At 39.3% G+C, this 18,487-nt stretch overlaps 1 protein-coding gene and 1 pseudogene across 4 annotated transcripts in view; both read right to left on the reverse strand.

The window, feature by feature from the left end:
- Window positions 1–18,487, reverse strand: part of LOC114668664 (kelch domain-containing protein 8B-like) — a 523,257-nt gene that overhangs the window by 85,225 nt on the left and 419,545 nt on the right. The gene's annotated exons all lie outside the window — the stretch shown is intronic.
- On the reverse strand, window positions 5,057–5,479 carry LOC114668665 (40S ribosomal protein S25-like; annotated as a pseudogene).

Raw genomic sequence — 18,487 nt, forward strand, 5'->3', positions numbered from 1 at the left:
CATCACAACACTCAAATTCACTCAAATGGAAATAAATATAGAAACATGTGAAGGGTGGAGGGAAATCTATTTACTTACAGAGATACTATTACATTTCGTCAAAATTTATGCAATCTTATTACATTGGAAAATGAAAAGTCGGCACCATGGAGCGAAGGTGCGTATTTGTGAAGTAGCGAAATGGAAACAAGAAATTTGATTACTCATTTAGAATGACATACAGTAGATGCTTACAGTGTTCACAATTTATATTCATGTATTGCATTATCACGTAATGCCTCCCCTTATTTTGCGACGCTAATACATTCCTGAAAAAGGACAAATTTTCATAACGTGAACACATAATTACCGTTAATTTAAAGGGGAAAAAAAATGAATCGTTCCCTTTTTCCCAAATAATGAATCCCACTTTTGCTCAAATAACCATAAAATATATGAAAATTGGTAGAATTAATTTAATAATAACATTAGTCATCAAAACAAAACTTTAGACATTCTTCCATAATTGTAAATAACGCTGTTTACCTGTGCTTTATCACTTTTAGTTTCACATTTAAAGGAATGGCCTCTTGATCTTTCTTTGGATATTTCGTTTCTTTCACAGTCTGTTTCTTTTGTGTTGTGATGGTCAAGGGAATGTAAAAAGACAAGCGAGAAATACACTTGACCAGTTGACTGCACTTAGCTGTGCATCACCAAGATCCAGGCAACGTCTCAAATATCCAGTCATGCCCAAGTCCAGGCACTGCAGACAGGTCTGTTTGGAATGACTACGAAGATGATCGGGTGTTAGCAAAGGGCTGTGGACATCTTGAAAAATATCCTCAGGTCACTGTGAAAATTCAGCTGCATTGCGGTTTGTAAAGCCTTATTGGACAAGATTAGCTTTACATCAGATCCTGTAATCTGTGGGCCTCAGAAGAAATTGATATTCATCAGACCAGGCTGTATTTTCCCTGCCTTCACCAACCCAGTTTTGGTGAGCCCATGGCAGCCTCAGTTATCTGTTCTTGACTCACTGGAGTGCCACCTGACATGGTCTTCTGTTATTGTAGCCCATCCACCTCAAAAGTTCGACATGTCGAACATTCTAAGATGCTTTTCTGCTCAACACAATTGTATAGTGTGGTTATCTGATTCTTATTCTGTCAGCTCAAACCGGCCTGGTCATTCTCCTCTGACCTCTCTCATAAAGAAGGTGCTTATGTCCACAGAATGGTCTCTTACTTGGTGTTTTTTGCGCCATTATGAGTAAACTCTAGAGACTGCTGTGTATGAAAATGCCAGAAGGTCAGCAGCCCACCCTGCACCACAATCACGCCACTGGTGAAATCGCTAAGATCACATTTTTTTCCCATTCTGGTATAACAATATATAACTGGCTAGACCTCCATAACAGCATGCTTGTATGAAGAAACAGATATTTCCTTTGGATGTTTTAGACAGAGAGAGGGACAACGTACAGATAACACTATCTATCTATCTATTTAACCCTAACCCCCTATATGTTACCGTTTCTTACAGCAAATTTCCATGAGATGCAAGCAACACAGGAATATTTGAATTTCCTCCAAAAATATCAAATGAAACATCATTTGAACATAATATGAAAACAGGCAGACTGAACACTTGCAGGCATGTGGCAGTATGCCAAGTCATTTTTGATCACAGTCACTTTTTGTTATTTACCACTTTCTTGTTCACACGGAGTGAAATACTCTAATATGTACTATGTGAATTGAACGCTAGGCCGCAGGAGGCTAAAAATAACCATTAGAAATGTTTTGTTTTTTTTCACATAAGCAATTTCCAAACAGCTGAATAAACTCAACCTGCTGAAAAAGAGTTGAGAGAGATGAAAAAAATCAATGCCTGAGTGCACACACCGTGCCACTGTGTCTGTAGATTGTTTCTTAGATAGGCTGGGTTATAAATGAGTGGAGGTACTAGGAGGTTTGATTCATGAAGATTAAATCGGCAACATCTTTTGAAAAATAAAGGCTACATTTGGACAGATGTGGAGTCCCATTTTAACTGGGACCACACAACTTCCCGAATATAATTCCCTGAGCTAAAGCTGCATTTTCACCATCCATTCTGCTGTACTCTGCATTTGTGTTACGTTTATCCATTTAGCTGACACTTTCAGTTGGAGGGGCCTAGGACAGCTCTCTTACTTCAATTGTTTCCAAATTTGTACAACTGAAGAACTGGCAGTTTGAGTGATAGTGAGTTGTAACCATACTGAGACAGCTGGTCAGAAATGTTATTGAGGGACAACAGAATCCCAATATGGCCAAGGGAGCCCAGGGTTTACTAAAGATTCGTTGATTTGAAACATGGTCCTCAGACAGAAAAACTTTGCTCTGACTTTGTCATTATAACTTCACTATGTAATGACATTGAATAGTATTTCTTCTTCCTTTTCAGTCTTCATACTTTGCAATTTAGCAGAAAGAGGGCTATTAGAGGCACAATGTGTACTTGAGACATAATCAACATGCAGGCAGCACTTACTAAAGTCAATGGAAATCTGCCCCCTCTGAGGCAGAGCAAACACACTCCCTCATTATAATAACAAGGGTATTGATTCACATATATGCCAGGCATCACCATTTTCAACTGTTAACAACATTTAAAAATTGCTAAAAGAACTATTCACCCTTTTCTATGGTGCAGCTTACTCAACTTTTATCCTTTTAGCCCCCATCATAATCGATGAATGTAATGTACTGTACATTGGGGTCAAATAAGGCACTGCAGGGTCCCACAGGAAAATGTTGGGGCACCAACCCGGTCGTCCCCATTTAATTGAATCACAACATAACAAAATAAGAGGGCTGCTATGCGCGCCACTATAAACAACAAAGGAAAGCGTTAAAGTAAAGAAAGCTGTATTATCGCTTTCTATCACGTTTTAGGGTGAACTGCACTCTATGAGCTTTAAAAACGGGAGACCGGAAGGGGTGGAGTCAACTGATCCCACTGGGCGTCTTCTTGGTCCTGAAGAGGGAAGGAAAGAAGAGAAGGTTAGCACGAGCACCTTTTCGACCCGGGCTGGCAGTACCAGCTTTAGATGAGCTCAGTGGGAAATGACAATTTGTTGTTTCAGAAAGGATTCAGGCCCCATCACTTTTTTCGCATTTTGTTATGTTGTGGCCTTGTCCTAAGATCATTTACATTATTTTTTTCTTCACATCATGCAACACCCAATATCCCAGGAAAAACAAAGCAGAAACAAGATTTTAGAGAGAGAGAGACAGAGAGAGGTTAGGAGCATGCATTGATACAGCATTGATACAACTCAGGATCCCAGATTAGGGCCTGAGTGCAGCCATACGACAGGTAACACCTCAACACCACACTAGTTCAGATGGAATGAAACCAGAGTGAGGTTTTTTTTATGGTGGCTGTTGTGCCAATTCTGCCACCAACCCCCAGGTTTTTCGCTGCAGGGCTGTAGGAGGGCCTACATGCAGAGTTGGATACAGATTAGATAGATAGATAGATAGATAGATAGATAGATAGATAGATAGATAGATAGATAGATAGATAGATAGATAGATAGATAGATAGATAGATAGATAGATAGATAGATAGATAGATAGATAGATAGATAGATAGATAGATAGATGTTAACTGTCCAGCTCCATGCCAACAATAGAGCCTGCCTTCTTCACCAGTTTGTCCAGGCGTGAATCGTCCTTCTTCTTAAAGCTGCCTCCCCACCACACCACCGCGTAGAAGTGGATTAATAGTAATACAGTGATCCCTCGCTATATCGCGCTTCGCCTTTCGCGGCTTCACTCCATCGCGGATTTTATATGTAAGCATATTTAAATATATATCACAAATTTTTTGCTGGTTCGCGGATTTCTGCGGACAATGGGTCTTTTAATTTCTTGGTACATACTTCCTCAGTTGGTTTGCCCAGTTGATTTCATACAAGGGACGCTATTGGCAGATGGCTGAGAAGCTACCCAACTTACTTTTCTCTCTCTCGCGCTGACATTCTCTGATCCTGACGTAGGGGGAATTGAGCAGGGGGGCTGTTCACCACACCCTAGACGATACGGACGCTCGTCTAAAAATGCTGAAAGATTATCTTCACGTTGCTATCTTTTGTACAGCTGCTTCCTGAAATGACATGCTGCACGGGGCTTCGCATACTTAAAAAGCTCAAAGGGCACGTATTGATTTTTGACTGAAAAACAAACTCTGTCTCTCTATCTCTGTCTCTCTCCTCTCTCTCCCTGCTCCTGACGGAGGGGGTGTGAGCTGCCACCTTCAACAGCTTTTGTGCCGCGGTGCTTCGCATACTTAAAAGCCAAAACAAGCCCTATTGATTTGTTTGCTAGAGAATTGTTTTCTCTATCTATGTGACATTCTGTGCTCCTGACACGCACTCCTTTGAAGAGGAAGATATGTTTGCATTCTTTTAATTGTGAGACGGAACGGTCATCTCTGTCTTGTCATGGAGCACAGTTTAAACTTTTGAAAAAGAGACAAATGTTTGTTTGCAGTGTTTGAATAACGTTCCTGTCTCTCTACACCTCCTGTTGTTTCTGCGCAAATCTGTGACCCAAGCATGACAATATAAAAATAAACCATATAACATATGGTTTCTACTTCGCGGATTTCTTATTTCGCGGGTGGCTCTGGAACGCAACCTCCGCGATGGAGGAGGGATTACTGTATTTCATTAATAATAATAATATAATAATTAATAGTAGATTAATGTCATACCCAGGACGGAGCTATTGTAGGTTAAGGGCCATGATCAAGGGCCCAACAAAGTCACTTTTGGCATTTATGGGGTTCAAACCGGCAGCCTTCCGATTACCAGTGCAGATCCCTAGCCTCAGAGCCACCACTCCGCACCGATTTTAGAAATGTTTGCAAATTTATTGAAAATAAAAAACTGAAATATCATATTGACACAAGTATTCAGATCCTTTGCTCATGATACTTGAAATTTTTCTCATAATTAAAATTTTTTTTTTATTCAAACTAAAATCACAGAATTTTATTTTGTGCCTTTTATTGAGTCATATTTTTACAATTTTACTTAACTCTTCAAGAAACCAAAATGCAGAATCTGCTTATGTCTCCTTTTCGTCTGCGGGTGCATCTCCTCCCTTGATATTTCAGGTATAGATAACCTGTGGACCTGTGTTTTGAGACCAGGTTGATCATACCTCTGTTGAGCAGTTCCATAAGTGCAGCTCTGGCTAGAGATACTCTGATCTTCAGCCTTTCTGACACCACAGCAGGTGTGATGGGTTTGTAGTTGGGAACTTCCTTTTAGAGTTTATCATGGGTTGCATTTGTCAAGAGGACCAAGTTATTCAACTTATCCCTCACCTCCCCCTTGGACCATTCTTCTTTTTGGCTTTGCCTCTGGACTTGTTTACTGGGCTCCTTTTCCTTCTTGCAGCCTTGCCAGAGTCTTCTTCTTTTTATCAACTTTGGGAGGCATGCTCCTACAGTTTCAAGATGCTTGACAGAACCAGCATCTTTGAGATGTTTCTATGCCTTGTTTGGAGTCCACCTCGTGGTCATTTGCATGTATTAGTCATGATAAGGATAAACACTACCTGTCTCTAAAAGGTCCTACAATTAACAATGTGTATCACAAGCAAAAACAAGCTATGGTGTATCAAAGGAAATTGGCTGCAGAGTTTAGAGTTGCAGAGTTACAGATGGGGAAGATTCCCAAGACCACAGTGGCCTCCATAATTCTTAAATGGAAGTAGTTTGGAAAAATCATGACTCTACCTAAAGCTACCTGGCTGTTCAAACCCATGCCTAGCATGGGAAAAGGGCCTTGGATAGAGAGATGAACTAAGAACCCAATGGTCACTTGGGCTGAGCTCAGAGAACCTTTATGGAAATAGGAAGGTACCTCCAGAAGAACAGCCATCATTGCAACTCTCCATCAAATTTGGTATTTATGATAGGAGGCTTCCTGCTGGCCAATCTGTCAGTAAAAGACACATGAAAACCCACACAGAGTGTACAAAAAGGCACCAAAAGGACTCTGTCTCAGACTGTAAGAAACAAGAGTCTCTGGTTTGATGAAACCAAGATTTGGGTCCTGTTCTGGTGGAAACCAGGCACTGCTCATTATATATACAATACCCAAGAGTGAAGCATGGTGGTGTCAGCATCATGTTCTGGGATTGGTGCAGGGACTGGAAGTCCTTGGAACAGTTGAGGGAAAGCTACACAAAGCAAAAGTACAGAGGAATCCTAATGAAAAGTATCTCCGAAGAACTCTGGACCTCAGACTGGGCTGAAGGTTCATCTGCCAACAGGATAATGACTCAAACAATGACACAAACCAAAGACAACACAGCAGTGGTTTAGTGACAACTCTGGGGATGTCTTTGAGGGGGTCCAGCCAGAGCCCTGACTTCAACTTAATTGAACATCTCTGGAGAGTCCAGAAAACAGCTGTCCAGTGACAGTCTAAATCCAACATGACTGAATTTGAGAGGATCTGCTGAGAAGAATGGCAGAAATCCAGGTGTGTGAAACTTTTTGTGTCATACCTAAGAAAACTCTAGGCTGTAATCACTGTCAAAGCTGCTTTAAGTGAAGAGTGAATGGTCTGAATACTTGTACTAAGGCAGTGGTTCTCAATCTGTGGCCCTAGGGGGGCGCAAAGTAACAAAAAGGGGGGCGCGAAGATGTGAAAAAAAGAAAACAAGTATTGAAAATATGAAAAATACATCTATTGAAACCAAAACAAATTAACCTTAAACTACATTCTGATACTAGAAAAATAATATATAGAGTTAGATAAATGTCGATAAAAGTTAAGTAGGTATAATAAAATATGCATCTATGATATATCATTAATTAAAAAAGAACAAATTGGTTATTAGTGGGCTCCTTTCAAAAAACCGTTAGGGGGGCGCAATTAAAACTGTTATGAAAACTCGGGGTCGCAAATACTAAAGGTTGAGAAACGCTGGACCTAAGTTGAGATTTCAGGTTTTTTTTTAATATGCAAACAATTTCTAAAATCCTGTTTTTGCTATATCATTCTGGGGATTTGAGTGTTGCTTGATGTGCTTAAAATGGTTTTAGCTTAGGGTTGCAACATGGTAAAATATGAAAAAGTGAACGGATCTGAATACTTCAGAATCCGCTGTATATACTGTATACATTACATGCATCGATTATGATGGAGACATAAGGGGAAAAAAGTTTGCACAGGACATGAGAAGAATTTAAAGAACTACTCAGAAACCTCTGGGAGCTGCAGGCTGCATAATGGGAAGAAATTCTGTTGGGGCATCAGATGAAAACAAGAATACCAGACCACCCCAAACTCCTTGAGGACAAGTAAGAGTCCCAGATGAGGCTCTTCATGTCCCTTTGGATGGTTTATAGCTCCACAAACTTCATGGGTACACGATACTATGAATAAAGTGTCTGACCGTTTGAAATAAATAAATTGAAAAATGAGGCAAGTACGTTAGCATCCCGCCAAGTTAGTAAAGTGCTAATGTGAAATCTGGCCAAGCCCAGCTTGGCAACTAAAACTGTGTCTTCAATCTCTTTACTTAATATTTGATGAACCTCCCTTTGATTTTCCCTGTTATACTTAATCCATCCATCCATCCATTTTCCAACCCAATGAATACGAACACAGGGTCAAGTGGGTCTGCTGGAGCCAATCCCAGCCAACATAGGGCACAAGGCAGGAAGCAATCCCAGGCAGGGTGCCAACCCACTGCAGGACACACGCAAACACACCAAGCACACACTAAGGCCAATTTAGAATCACCAATCCACCTAACCTGCATGTCTTTGGATTGTGGGAGCAAACCAGAGCACCCGGAGGAAACCCACGCAGACACGGGGAGAACATGCAAACTCCACGCAGGTAGGACCCGGGAAGCGAACCCAGGTCCCCAGGTCTCCCAACTGCGAGGCAGCAGCACTACCCACTGCGCCACCGTGCCGCCATTATACTTAACTGTTTATGAAATATTTTGATCTCTTTTCAGATATTTCATTACAAGCAACAGAAGGCACAATATTTTAACAGACAATATATGTTTCTAGTATAACAAACTAAAGCATGCAAATATCTTTTAAGCATTTCATGCAGTAAAAGCAAATGGCTGTACTTAAGACATCTATTCTAAATTAAGCCAAAAACTGCCAACTCTTGAAACATGGTACTATACTTTGATAAAAAATACTCATTCCAAAAAAGGCTGATTTTTTTTTATTAAGACTTCCAAATTAGGGCATCATTCTGCCAAATAAAACATGAAAGGAAGCAACTAACAGCATTAGTGTGGCCCTGGATGATGTCTCACCATCTGTACACGGCACATCTGCTTTGGGCTGAAAAACTGTTGCAGAATTCCCCTCACATGAAGGAAGAGTGTTGCCTTAATGTTTTGCGTGATGGCCAGGGCATAATGCTTGGTACTCAGGAGGCGCTGAATGAAGAATTAAATATCTTAAAGAAGGATAGGACTGATTATTTGGTTAATTGATGATTCATCACTTCGCCTGAAGTTATATTAATCCTCACAATTATTGAACAGGAGCTCTGCACTCTGTGGCCATCATAAATGAAAGTTTGCTTAGTCTCACTGTCTCCATGGCCGGCTCTAGCTTTATTTGCTGCCCTAGGTAATGATGAAAACTGTGGCGCCCCCAAACTGCAGAGTAATGAAGGCAATTGGTTTACATTTATTGCATGTAAAAACTGCCCCCCTTCATGTTTTGAGTGTGATGTTACACAGATAATTGTTCAAAGAGCTGAGAAGAGAGATCCCCCTTGGACAATCGAGCATAATTGAGGAGCATGTTAGGGTATGAGGGATGGAATTGAATCAACTTTATTTAGCAACTTTTATGATGGCTGACAAAATGTCGGCCCCTGAGAAACCTTGCTGCAGTTGATGACTACTTTGTTCACCTACTGTATATAATACAGCCAGCCCTGACTGTATCAGTCTGCTTGCAAATATCAAGTTTCAAAGTGATACTACATCTGAACCTAGAAATCACCCCGTAGCAAACGACACTGTTTGTTGCTCCTCAATTACCTGTAACTACAGGTACACTTCTCTTATGTTTAAAGGTTTAGTGGAGAGAGATGGGTTAAATATTCTCATAGGGTTAAAAAACTAATAGATCACCTTCACCCTCACTAAATAGCAATGGAAGTATGAAAGATATTGTATAAGTAAACAGTATGGAGTATTATGGCTCTTGTATGTAACCCACAAGCAGCTCAATGTAGATTCTTTAAATGTGGATATGTTTGGTAATGGAGATTCAAACATGGGAACAGCGAGTGTGAGGTTTCCTAAAAAGTCTTACAAAACAGGTCAGGACTTTCACCTGTCTACCCAAAAGGCTATATTGAGCCCCCCAAAAACTACCTACAGGCTCGGGCCTACACAGGTCCAAAAAAGTGAGTAGCTGGCTTTAAAAGTTTTAAAATACAATAACACTCTCAAAATATGGAATAATGCCCGAGAAGAATGAGGATAATCATAAACCTCTGGCTTTTTGCGACAACTTGAACAAAGTGTCTTTATAAATGAGGAATTTATTTGAAAAAAACAAACAAGTCCCTTAACCTGAAAATTGCTCCAGGGAGCTGTACAATGGCTAACCCTGCGCTCTGAATCCCAAAGGTCACGTGAAAAGGCAATTTCCCTGAGGATTAATACAGTGTACCAAATACCAAAAATAAATAAATAAATAAACAAAATGTAAAATAGAAAGCAAAACAGATTTTTTGCCTATTGGTACTCCTAAGCATGCAAATCCCAATACATACTGAAAACTCAAAAATCCAACTACAAATTGGAAAAAAAATTCCAGATCAACTGCAAGCAATACTCCACCAGAATCGAAAAATGGAGGGTGGTTCCCCAGGTGTGATGTCATTGGTAGCCCCACCTCTTAGAAGGTTCCACCCACAGAACATAAGCAACATGTATAAGTTTAAAGATACATAAATACCAAATAATAAACACTGATAACAGAAATTACTTAAAAGCATAAAATAGTAATAGTTCAAAATTAGCCCACAAAACAAAAAAATAAAAAATATGCATCAGCCAGGGAATAAAACTCTGGCTGAAACAGAAGAGGATATATCTTCATAAACTATAAACACAATCCTGACATGCCTACACAGTCTGTATCATTACATGTTGCAGGATGGGATGGCCATTTCTGTGCTCTCTTTTATTAAAGACTTACACATACAGTATGCAATGCTTGTCAGTCTTTGGAGTTTAATCTGTTACATATATAATACTCTTATGCAAATAAGGTCTTATAAGAACTCTTGTCCAAATAAAGTGCTCATGTGCATCTTATGAGAGACATTTAGGCTGATTTAGGTAAATTAAACCATTTTGTTTTTCACAAGGGATCAAGTAAGAGATTTTGTACTACTGTGCATCCTGCCCGGAGTGTCATTTGCTCCAGATCCCCTCCCTTTCCATTTAATCGATGTCCCATTTGAGCAGACAAGCAATACATATAGTGGGTCACAGAAGCCACCCATAACCCAGTTTCCAGCAGCTATCTTTCTTTGGGTAGCCAATTCAAAGCCCATTCCCCTAGGAGGTGATAAGGGTGTTTGCGTGAGTCCATATCCCCAAAGAAATTCTGATGGATCAGAGAAATGATCAGACACGTTCAGACAGATGGCCAAATTTCTACATGTCAGGCATATCAAAGTGTCTGTTTATCACCTGCAGATGGATGGGTTAGTGGGATGGTTTAATCAGACCCTAAACAGATGGTTTTCAAACTTGCACAGACAGATTTTAGGGATTATGATCAAGTAACTTTGCATTTTTGCACAGGTGTCCATGTGGTTTTCACTCTTTGCTCAGTTGCTGTACTTGAGACGATTCACAACAGAAGATTTGGAGGGGCAATCAGACACTAAGACAAGCATTTTGAACTACGTTGCTTCACTTGCGTGACCGCTTTGAAAAACTACATCCCCTTGTGCATGAATTCCTAGAAAACTCCCAGTGAATGCATGATTGGCTTTACAATCATGGCTCCATGTTGTGCAAATTCCAATGGGGAGACTGAGTAATAGTGCTCATATCTACCCATCATTCCAAGTTCCTCACCCATTGATAAAGGCTGTATGAGATTAAAGAAAGTAAGAGAATAATAGATTATGTAGTGAAACAACAAAATTGCCATAGCACATGAATCTACTAGAATACTTGAAGGCAAGGGAGAAGGTTCATCCTAGTTGGCCATTAACCCTTCACTTCATTTTATGACTCACCAGAGTTAAATTTTGGTGACGAGCTTCCCCTAGTCAAAGATATCAACTAACCAGGGTCTACAGATAGGGTGATATCATGGATACTAAAACTAGTCTAATCCACCTGTTCTCCCACAATATCCATACCGACCCTGGAATGTTAGGTGGTAATTGACCTTACAGTCTCTCCGAGGCAAAATGTCATCACACATCCATTTACACAGACTAGATCCACTGTGTGGTGTCACAGTGTAGTGACCATCTTCTTCACAGGAAGAATCAGTAGACCATTATCCTGCTAAAGAAACCTAAAACGTATGATAAAAATGCACGAAACCAAGTAAAATGTTGTCAGTCAGCTGAAACATTTGACACAATACTGTAATTATATCTCTAAGCTTACAGTCTTCAATTTATGTCGTTATGCTCTCACTTTGTTGAGTAAATAATCCTCAAAAAATAAATACAGTAGTCTGACAAACAAGACTGTTTTGACAGCAGCATCTCACTTATATATCTTGAATCAGACCCCAGCATGTGTTGGGGGAGGCCTCAGTATTTCACAAATAAATAGCAACTCTGAATGACCAGCACAAGTAACACCCATGTTTTATATAATAAGAAGGTTTTGCATTTTCTGCATCACCAAAAATGTATTTGTAATAAATAAATAAATAAACACCAAAATTAATTCACTTGATTTGGTCTTGTGAATTGTATCCTCACTTAAATAATTCATGGGAGCGCTTTAAGCTACTTGTAAGACTAATTTGTGTACTTGAATGACTAATTATGTACTGTTAATGAAACATTGCTGGCTGTGTGGCAGTGTAGAGAGGGTGGGTGCAAAATCTATTTTAATTAAATTGCTGGCATTTCATTCCTGAAAAACCTTTAGTGACTTTTATATTAAAGGCTTTTTTGATATTTGAAGAAGACTCCCACCCTGGAGTTTAAGTGATTTTAATCAACTTGGTTCTATTCACAGCCTCATTCAATGTGCCCTGTGTCACAGTAGGCTGCGGTAAATTAGCAGTATGCCTATCATAGTTCAGTTCCATCCAAGCAAACTTTTCTTAAATGATGTCATCCTCAGGGATCTGCATACCAAAGGGGCATTGCAGCTGGAACACATTTTCTACAGCGCCTCACATTTATAGATGTCCAGTTCAAGAAGGTAGCTCCTTTGTCACTAGGTTGGATCTCATAGTCTCCTGATATTTCTATTGCTAACTGAAATGTCTTTCCTTAAGTGTGGATAACAAAATCAAACGGAATGATACAGACTAGACTAAAACAATAAGAGGAATAATCAAACTGGATTCAAAGCAAGTAAAATTAGAGCAGCCTAATGTTTGGGCAAAGTCATGAGGGTGACAATTAGAAGGTGGCAAGTGTCAATGGTCAACTGTTCCCCCGCAAACTTGTAAAAATACACCAACGGTTAGTGATCAATAGTGGTACTACATTATTGATGTAAACGTCCAAACATTTCTTAAAGTTAGGATGACAAAAAGGAGCTACATTAATAATGGTTTTATAAGGAAAATCCACAAGGATCTGATTCTTGCTCTGTCTCTTTCTCTTGTTTTTATATAAAAACACGGAAGTTCCTGCCTAATACTAAGTAGCTCCTAAAGAGCAAAAACAAAAAACACTATCTGCCCAGAGTTGATTCTACAATAAAATAAAATAAAATAAAATAAAAAGAGGAATAACCTTGGAGATCAATCATCACCCAAAAGCAGATAGCAGACGTCACCTAGTATATGTGTTCCATATTTCAGGTCAATAGTTCAAACGGTTTGCGAGCTACAGGTGATTTAAAATCCTGGACAGACAAACGAACAGCCAAGGTAGCGTATTATATAAGAATTTAACAATGTATAGTAGATTAATTATAATAAAAGAGAAAAGTTACGAAAACACTATTAAAGCTGAAGGTACAGTATGTAATTGACACTGTGATTTCAAAATGCGGCCTGAGACATGGTGCTGGGGAAGAACACTACACGCTAGCAGAAGGGAGAGTTGTTCCAATGTGCCTAGCTCGCAGTGTACTGTACGGCAGAAGTAGTACAGTAATAAATAGGCACTGGTGTGCACTTTTTTCTTTTTTGTTTTTTTTTTTTTGGCCCTGACGGTTAAGAGAGACTGACGATTAATCAAGTGACAGATAATCAAGGTTTTAATGTATTAGAATTAAAAAAAAAAAAAGAAAAAAGAAGAAGAAGAAAATATTATGCAGGCTTTCATAGAAGAGAGTGCTTTGGTAGTATACTGTATGTTGACTCATGTAACAATGCAGTATATGCTGTCATACACGTGTATTTAGGAGACAGCCAAAGGGCTTAAATGCAGGTAATTCCATGCCAGGCCAGGGGGTGGCGGAGTGTACTAATTTTCCCTCTCGAGCTGTTGCAGACCATTCTAGGAAAATCCCGCCCGGCTCTGGGGCAGCCAATGACGTCCCTTCCGGTTCCGGGGCTGATGACGTCACTTCCTTAGCTGGCCTTTAAAAGCCACCATACTGTCTGAAGAAGTCAGTTCTGTTTTGGACTCGGTGAATGAACATGTCTACCTTAATAGACCAATTTTGCAGCCGTAATCGATTCAATGGGTGGCTGCCCCAAACCTTCTTGATGTCTCATGGTCGTTCTTGTGACAATGCCAACTCATATCAATATGTGAAGCATTAGTGGCCTACTGGTCATCTCAGATAATTCAAAAAAGAGTACAATTGCCCGCTAAAAAAGATTAAATGAAAAACCTAAGAAAACAAAGTACACTGACAGCAAAAACTACTACGCAACATTTTAAATTTAATCTCCTCTTCAGTTGGATGGTGAGCCTCATCTTAGTGAGGACATGTGGCTTCGCCTGGAAAATATTAGGGAAAGAGGTCTTATTTTAGGAGTGTGTTATAGACCACCCATTTCAGACAGTAATTTCAACACACATCTTTTTAGTATTATCAAAAAGGCAAGTTTGCAGGGAGATATTATAGTCATGGGGGGACTTTAATTATCCAAATATTAACTGGGATAACCCTTGCAGATGGAGGATCACAAGAGCAGGAGTTTTTAGAAGTAATCAGTTACTGTTTTTTAACACAGCATGTTAAAGCACCAACAAGGGGTAAAGCCTGTCTGGATTTAGTATTTTGTAATAATCAGGATAGAATTGAGGGTGTAGAGGTGATTGAACCACTAGGGTCACGTGACCATAATGTAATTCAATTCTCAGTATTTTATAAGAGTGCAGATGCAAAGACTAAAATTGTTAAGTTGAACTTTGGTAGGGCTAATTTTGAGCAGATGCAACAAAGTCTAAGGAGGATAGACTGGGATAAGCTTTTAAGTGTGGAGACAGTCGAGGAGCAGTGGAACAGGTTTAAAAATGTTTTACATGTAATGCAGGACAGATACATACCTAAATTTGTAATTAATAGGAAATTTTAAAAAAGCTCCACAGTGGATTAATAAAGATTTAAAAAAGAAGCTGCAAAGGAAAAAATGGCTTTATAAGGCATATAAGACTAATAACTGCAAAGTGAATCGTAGAGCATATGAAAACATGAGGGCAACCATTAAGAAGGATATCAGGGAGGCTAAAAGACAGTTGGAGAGGAATATAGCAGATAAGGCGAAAGACGACCCTAAGAGATTCTTTCAGTATTTTAGTAGCAAAAGAACAGTCAAGGAGGAGGTCAAGTGCATCAGAAATAGTAAAGAGGAATTAAAAGGTACAGACAGTTAAATAGCGGATGCCCTAAACTTACATTTTTCTGAGGTGTTTACAAGTGAGCAAGTGGATAACCTCCCAGTGGTAACAGGGACTACTAAGGAGATACTGAGGGATTTGGAAATTGTAGAGGGAGAAGTGCTGCTCAGATTAAATAAGCTGAAATCAAACAAATCACCAGGACCAGATAATATTTACCCTCGAGTTCTTAAGGAGGCTAGCGAGTACATATATATACCCTTGACACATATTTTTAGGAAGTCACTGCACACTGGAGATATTCCGAAGGACTGGAAAATGGCAAATATCATCCCATTATATAAAAAGGGTGACAGGGCAGATCCAAGCAACTATAGGCCAGTAAGCTTAACATGCATCACAGGAAAATTAATGGAAGGAATTATTAAGGATAAGATTGAGCAACACCTGGCAAGGACAGGAGTTATTCTGAACAGTCAGCATGGGTTCGGAAGAGGAAGGTCGTGTTTTACTAATATGCTGGAATTCTATGAGGAGGCAACAAAAGGATACAATCAAAGTGGAGCATATGATATTATTTATCTGGACTTTCTGAAAGCATTTGATAAGGTGCCACATGAAAGGTTGGGCATCAAATTAAAAGAAGTGGGAGTTCAGGGTGATGTTTTTAGATGGGTGCAGAATTGGCTCAGACACAGGAAGCAGAGGGTGATGGTGCAGGGAACCTCATCAGAACTGGCCAATGTTAAGAGTGGTGTTCCACAGGGGTCAGTGCTAGGGCTGCTGCTATTTTTAATATATATAAATGATTTAGACAGGAATATAAGTAACAAGCTGGTTAAGTTTGCAGATGATACCAAGATAGGTGGATTAGCAGATAATTTGGAATCTGTTATATCATTACAGAAGGACTTGGATAGCATACAGGCTTGGGCAGATTTGTGGCAGATGAAATTTAATGTCAGTAAATGTAAAGTATTACACATAGGATGTAAAAATGTTAGGCTTGAATACACAATGGGTGGTCGGAAAATCGAGAGTACACCTTATGAGAAGGATTTAGGAGTCGTAGTGGACTCTAAGCTATCGACTTCCAGACAGTGTTCAGAAGCCATTAAGAAGGCTAACAGAATGTCAGGTTATATAGCACGGTGTGTGGAGTACAAGTTATGCTCAACCTGTATAATGCACTGGTGAGGCCTCATCTGGAGTACTGTGTGCAGGTTTGGTCTCCAAGCTATAAAAAGGACATAGCAGCACTAGAAAATGTCCAGAGAAGAGCGACTAGGCTGATTCCAGGTCTACAGTGGTTGAATTATGAGGAAAGATTAAAAGAACTGAGCCTTTTTACAGTTTAAGGAGAAGAAGATTAAGAGGTGACATGATTGAAGTGTTTAAAATTATGAAGGGAATTAGTGCAGTGGATCGAGACTGTTATTTTGAAATGAGTTCATCAAGAACACGGAGACAGAGTTGGAAACTTGTTAAGGGTAAATTTCGCACAAACATTAGGAAGTTTTTCTTTACTCAAAAAATGATAGACACTTGGAATAAGCTACCAAGTAGTGTGGTAGACAGTAAGACATTGGGAGACTTTCAAAACTCGACTTGATGTTTTTTTTGGAAGAAATAAGTGGATAGGACTGGCCTGTTTGTTGGGCTGAGTGGCCTGTTCTCGTCTAGAGTGTTCTAATATTCTAATGTTCTAAGGTGTATGTTGCCTACAAAGAACTGGACTCCTGTCTGTCGTGAACTGGGGAATTCCTCCAACCTGAAATTCGTAAAAAAAATGTTACCAAAAAAAAAAAACAGAAAACAGAATGACATCGACTCACATCAAATTGTATTTGTCATATAGAATTATACACACATGTATATGTGAAGTGAAATGCTTAATTACAAAAGCTCAACAAAATCTAAAAAAACAAAAAGCGCAAGAAATTCTGGGTTGGATAATAAGAGAGAGAGCTGCTGGTGTCACTAACAGTCTGGTAAGTGGCAGTAAGATGGCCAAACCTGCCCAGTTGTGCCACAGGTTTACATTTAAAGGCAGTGACATTTGCAGGTCCAGCCCAGATTGCTGTCTCCTCAAATTGAATATGCTAATAGAAATATGTTTGTTCCAGTGTTCCCCTGGTTGGAGTCATCAGCATGTGAGGTGAATGATTTGTCATTAGAATATTAGCAGGAGAAGGTATTATTTTTGTCATTAAGTTAATAAACACTAACAGAAGGATGTAAGTTATCTCCCCAGGCAATAATGAGGACAATTTCAGTCAGCATTTCAATGTTTGCATAACATATTTTAGTTTAATTACATATAATGTCCTTGATTTTTTTACACTTAGTCATAAAAATTTACAGTTTGCCTCCTGTCTTTTTCTACTCTGCCTGACTGTATCAGAAGAAACTAAATAAAATAGTGCCTGAAATAAGTTGAAACCATTTCTTCACAGCACACAAATTCCACAGTACCTGAACTCACTGTGACTCACCTTAGATATGAAAATTTCTCCAACTAATTTAAGAGCACATTCCACATTAATGGTGGCAGGCCAGTTCTGATTCCTTTGCATCTTTACTTTTTTCCTTCCTCTACATATTCACCCTTTCCATCATTTGACAAGATGCTCCTGAGATATGTGTAACAGATCTTCTTAGGTGGCGGTGATCGCACTGCTACCAGCTGAGTATTGGAATATGTAATATATTTCAATTTACATTCTAAGAGTCTGTTATATTCTCAGGTGTTATAGATGAAAAGTAGCCTTCTGAACTTTCCAATCCTCTTCACTCATTCTGTACCATCTCTGAAGTTCACAGCTTGTTCAAAATTTAGTTGAAATGGGTCTTGGGTCAATGTCTGAGCTGACAGCAGTATATCTTCAACTTAGGAACTCATTTAAACATTGATAGTAAAAAGCCACAGACCAACTCTTAACATTGGAAATTAATAAATAAATAAATAAATTAATTAATAATTGTAAAAAAAATATCTAATAAGAGAGAGAGGGAGAGCTTCTGTAAAAGGCAGTCACGTCATTGTGGCATTTCAATTTATTTTTATTTCTTCATGCATATTTTATTAAAATCCTCTGTCCTGAGATACTGGGATATGATGGTAAGACCTGGAGGTGTTATATACAACGAAGATACATTGCAACAGTTTAATGCCTACATTGTCTACAGTAGTGGTGGAAAGTGTCATGGACATTTTGATGCACTCATGGAAAAATATGAAGCCAGGAAGGACCAGGAGCCTCATGTATAAACAGTGCATACACACAAAAATGTTGCGTACTCCCGTTTCCACGCTCAAATCACGATGTATAAAACCTAAACTTGGCATAAAGCCACACACATTTTCACACTAGCTCAAACCCTAGCGTACGCAAGTTCTCCACTTGGTTTTTCAAACTGGCGGCACCCAGCGTCAAAGCAGTGCTTTTGTTCCAGTGTGGTTTCCCTTTCTTATTT

Source organism: Erpetoichthys calabaricus, chromosome 18 (assembly GCF_900747795.2).
Source record: "Erpetoichthys calabaricus chromosome 18, fErpCal1.3, whole genome shotgun sequence".
NCBI lineage: Eukaryota > Metazoa > Chordata > Cladistia > Polypteriformes > Polypteridae > Erpetoichthys > Erpetoichthys calabaricus.